General features: G+C 46.5%; 1 non-coding gene across 1 annotated transcript; it reads left to right on the plus strand.

Annotated features, from left to right (window-relative positions):
- The first annotated feature begins 1,657 nt into the window (after positions 1 to 1,657).
- On the plus strand, positions 1,658 to 1,791 carry LOC127227292 (small nucleolar RNA SNORA13). The gene has a single exon (XR_007834977.1). It is a non-coding gene; the product is annotated as a small nucleolar RNA SNORA13 (small nucleolar RNA).
- The last annotated feature ends 3,533 nt before the right edge of the window (positions 1,792 to 5,324 follow it).

Genomic DNA, 5,324 nt, shown 5'->3' on the forward strand with positions numbered 1-5,324 from the left:
TAGTGGAGAGACTACCTTAAATGCCCTTCCCCAATAATGAGATTGATGATTACCTTATATGCCATCCTAGAGCCTTCATCTAGTAGCTGATGGAAGCAGAAACAGATACCCACAGTTGAACACTAGATGGATTCCTGGAATCCAGTTGCAGAGAGGGAGGAGTGATGAGCAAAGGGGTCAAGACCAGGCTGGAGAAACCCACAAAAACAGCTGACCTGAACAAGGGGGAGCTCATGCACCCCAGTCTGATAGCTGGGAAACCAGCATAGGAAGGACCCAGACCCCTGAACATGGGTGTTAGTTAGGAGGACTGGGAAGTCTATGGGCCTCTGGTAGTGAATCAGTATTTATTCCTAGTATATGAATGGATTTTGTGAGCCCATCCCACATAGAGGGATACTTTCTCAGCCTAGATACATGGGGAGAGCCTAGGCCCTGCCCCAAATGATATGACAAACTTTGAAGACTCCCCACAGAAGGCCCCACCCTTCATGGGGAGCAGAAAGGGGGTAGGCTGGGGCTTGGTGGGGGTGATAGGGGAGGATGGGAGTGTGAGGAAACTGGGATTGACATGTAAGACAACTTTATTTCAAATTTAAATTTAAAAAGGGGGGGCTAATAGCCAATAGCAAACCAGGAGAAAGGATAGGTGGGGCTGGTAGGCAGAGAGAATAAATAGAATAAATCTGAGAAAAGGAGGAAGAAATTAGAGAAAGAGCAGGAGAGGGATGGAACCAGATAGAACAAGGAGAGGAGGACCTCCAGGGCCAGCCACCCAGCCACCCAGCCAGCCATAGAGTAAGAGTTAAAGTATGATACACAGAAGTAAGAAAAGGAAAAGGCCCAGAGGCAAAAGGTAGTCAGGATAAGTTAAGAAAAGCTGGCAAGAAACAAGCCAAGATAAAACTGGGAATTTGTAAGAGAGAAATAAGCCTCTGTGTGTGAATTATTTGGGAGCTGAGTAGCAGACCCCCAAAATAGCAAAGAAAAAAAAAGCTAAAAGAGTAAAGAGTTTTAAAAAGTAAAAAACAAACACCAACAACATTTTGGCATTCCAACATGGGGCTAGAGTAAAAGAAAATCCAACAAATGTGCTAACTTTTTCTAGGGTAGATGTGAAGTTTATTCACCTTAGACTGAGCAGAATGACAGACCAAACTATGATTCCATCAAAGCCCAACTTGATGAGTTTACTATGCTTACTTACAAACACAGGTGGAGGTCACTTACAGAACAGCATCCTCATACATTGTGAATGATGGCCTCGAGCTACATCAGAGAGTTCCTCTTACAGTTAACCTTTCATTTCCTAGTAGACCACATTTCCCAAGATCACTTGCAGCTGCAAGGGGGACCTGGCAGGTGCAATGGCTTGAATCTCAGATGAGGACCATGACCCTTGCTATCTACCAAAATATGTCAATAGCTACCACTTTTATAATAGACTTGTCTATCACTACAATACATTGATCATTAGTAGCCAAGGCTATCAGGCCAACCTAGTCTTTGCCTCAAGACATCATGTTATATCTGCAAGAAAAAAATACCACAGGACAGGTGAAGTAGAAAATGGGTAGATGGATGATGAATGGATGGATAGATGGAAGGATAGGTAGATTAATAGGTGTGAGGATGAGTTAAAAATTAAATAGATGTTGGCCTTTGTGTTGCCTGTTCACCTTTAGTCACTGGTGAATGTGGTGTCAAAAAAGGCATAAATTAATGCTTTGCAGCCCTTTCTTACTCTGGAGTTTGGTATATTGGGTTGTAGGAACTGCATAAGTCAAAACAAAACAAACACTAAACAGATGGATGCTCAACTTGTATGTGGATGTCAAAAAGAGAAGAGGGCTGACTGGCTGGTTAGATGGTTAGAGACACTGACAGATGAATAGATGATGGTTATATTGCAAAAGGTTGAATGAACAGAAGGGTGTGTATGATGCATCAAGCAGCAGAGCCAGACTTTCAGAGCAAGATCTGTGCCCAGCGTCAACTCATCTGCTCAACCAGAGCATTGGTGCTACGGAGGATGGGTCTTGGGAATTGTAGTTCAGGGACTTCACATAGTCACAGGTGGGCATAGAAGATACTGCCAATTGATTGTTTCTTCTTTTAGGAGACAGATGGAGGCCCAGAAGTGCCCCAGTTCTCTGTCCCAAGGTCAAGTACAGACATTGTTCTAAGTCCCACTCACAGCGCCATTGATGAACCACACACACACCAGGTCTAGCTCATTGCCTGAGGGGCCATCTCAAAAGTCTTTGTCTTCATCTAATGTGCTTTTGGGCAGTGAGCCCCACTGTGGAGCACATAGTGCTGGGAACTACTTCTTGAAATTCTACCATCTCACCTGTTTCCCTCTTTCCTCTACCTAGGATACCCCAGAGTCCAGCAGAAACAGTTAAGTTCTGATGAGTGCAAGAAGAGTCAGTGAGAGGTGTATACAAGACCCAAGACCGAGACTCAAATGTACCAGACTGCTTCCACAATAACACCACAAGGAGGCCGATGCGTTCAGGGAGGGCTTCCTTACAGTGGGGTTAGCAAGAGGAAAGACCCCATAATTTTAGATGGTGACCAGCAGGGGGTGTGCAATGGCCAGGTTTGGTTCAACACTCATGCATCCCTCAGTGCTCCACCTGTAAAATGGGGGCAATAACAATGTATGGCATGGAGTGTTCAGAGAAACAAGAGCCAAAGGCATCTGGAACAGTGCTGAGAATGTTCTTCTTTACTGCAGCTTTTGGGCGATGAAACACGTTTCACCAAACTCAACAAACCCACATGGAGTTTATTGGGAAGGGCAACAAAGGGGGGGGGCAGAAATGGAAAGAACAGGAAAGAACACTCAGGAGGCACTCGCTTAAAAGAGGGAAGGGAGAGGTTTAAACAAGGCTCAGCAGTTGGGGCCGTTGAAACTGGTCCAGTTCCATGTGGCCCCAGCTCCTGGTGGTTTCTGCATACAGAGTCCGTATGCGGCCACGTAACCTTTGACAGCCTTTGAGCTGTCAGCATAATGCCAGGATATCCACAAGGAGCAAGGCAAAGAGCGACCTCCCGAAGGTAGATTCCGGGGTGAGGAAAGGTCGCCTAGAGAAGAGCGATCCCGATCGATCCCAGGGTGGGGAGAGAGTCCCAGGATTAGAGAGGCCCTGAGACCAGCAAAGGTTCCCTAAGGAGAAAGAACAGGCCCAGGAGAGGTCGGTGTGGAGTGACAGGCAGGTGCAGAGGAGAAACCACTGGGACAGGAGGAGGAGAGGAGTTGGGAGCAGGAACAAGGCCCAGGACCCAGGGAGAGGGAGAAACCAGGATATAAACACTGAGAAGGCTGCGGGGGGCGTGGCTAACGACTCTACTACCGCATCTTCCACTGGAGTCTCAGGTGATATCTGTCCTTCTAATACTGAGGAGCAAAATGGCATTCACCTGCGGTATGTGCCCCAAGGCTGTGCTAAGGATCAGAAAGGCTTGGTTCCCAGTGCCTCCACTTCAAAAGTTGGGTTTGTAGAGAGGTGGGCCTAGTTGGAGTAAGCGACCACTAGGGTGTATCCTTTGAGGTGAAGTCATGTCCCAGTCCTTTCCCTCACTTTCCCCACTCTGCTTCTCAGCTGTGGTGTGGGACGGGCATCTCTGCTCCACAACACCCTACCTTAGCACAGACACCGAGCTAGTAGAATCCAATGACCATGGACGAAGTCCTCTGACATCTTGAGCCAAGGCTTCCTCCTTCAACTTGATCTCAAATATTTTGTCATGGTGTAGGAAAGCTAACCAGAGACACAAGGAGAATTAATGATCCTCTGAAGGCCACACAGTTATCTCCTGGAACAACCAACATAATTTAATCACTTTCAAACCAGGAAAGATCTTTTGTTTAAGAGCCTGCAATCTAAGAAGGGCCAGTGGGTGGCACCAGAGCACACCCAGTCTGCCTGGAGCTGGCTCGTTTACCAGCAAGAAAAAGCACACTTTTTTGTAGGACCTCCTCAAGCAAGATGGCTTCCACTTACAGGCATTAAGTGAGTGGCCAATGCAGTCTAATCATGCTGCTTTGGAAGCTTTTGAATGTTCTTTTGGAAGTCTTGGATCTACTTTGCTTCAGTTGTCAATTTGACACAAAACTACAATCACCTGGAAAGAGGAAGCATCACGTGAAGAATTGCCTTGATCAGATTGGCCATGACCAAATCCTGTGAATCATTTTCTTAATTGCTACTTGATAGAAGGCTCAACCCACTGTGAGTCATGGTGTTTACCACATCAACAGAATAGCAGATTAAAACAGAAATCCAGTGGACAAACTACTCAAAGTAAAAACATTCACTGTCTCTAGGAAATGAAGGACAAGAGCCTTGATAATTCTGAGTCGAGAGTTGAAAAAGTAATATCCACTGAGTATGAAGATATAGACAGTCTTTTTTTGAGGCAGATTCTCACCATGTAGCCCTAGCTGACCTCTAACTCAGATCTGCCTGTCCCTGCCTCCTGCCTGGCTCCTGGTTCCTGGCTCCTGCCATCTGCCTCCTGCCTCTGTTGGGATTAAAGGTGTGTGCCACAATCCCCGACTAAACAGACTATTCATATTTCACAAGCTAAACTCTCATGCCAGGTGCTCAGCATGGCCCTTCTTGTGTCTCCAGAGCCTGACACAGTGCACAGGCCACTGGAAATGCCCTAGCAGATGTGTTCAAGAATGAGTGACTGCTAACTGAACGGATGGATGGTGCATCCTCACCACCAAGCCTGGGCATTCCTAATCATTGCACTGGGAAAGCTCCTGCAAATCCACCCCTTGAAGGTGTCATCTGCAACACTAGGAATTCAGCCACCTGGAAGTACCCAGAGAGAAGTTGTCTGAGAAGTCATTCCAAAAGGGAAGTGCCTCGCTAGGCCCCCAGTACCATATGGTTCCAGATGGCAGCTGACAATCACTGTGATTAAATTGTCAAACTGAGGCCATGCTGTAGTGTGGGTCTACAATGGCCCCAAAAGGTTGGCCTTCACCCTCACTTTGGTGCAAGTAAAAGAGGCTTGAACCATTAAGGGGTGAGTGAGTGCTTTTATGTTCCTGGAGGTATACTCTAAAAGGGAAGACTTCTTGGAGACCTACAGATTCAGTAAAATACCTATCTAAATGCTGGGCTGAGGACACAGCTTTGAGGCACTACACTTGACTAGCTTGCACCAGGCCTCAGCCAGAAGCATATAAAGTCTCCATCACAGAAGTATGGAGTCAAGCAAATATGGTGCAAATGTACCATGGAATAGTATTCACCTTAGTAAGAAAGGAAATCCAACTATTCATGACAGGATGGATGAAC

The sequence above is a fragment of the Phodopus roborovskii genome, unplaced genomic scaffold (assembly GCF_943737965.1).
Source record: "Phodopus roborovskii unplaced genomic scaffold, PHOROB, whole genome shotgun sequence".
Taxonomy (NCBI): domain Eukaryota; kingdom Metazoa; phylum Chordata; class Mammalia; order Rodentia; family Cricetidae; genus Phodopus; species Phodopus roborovskii.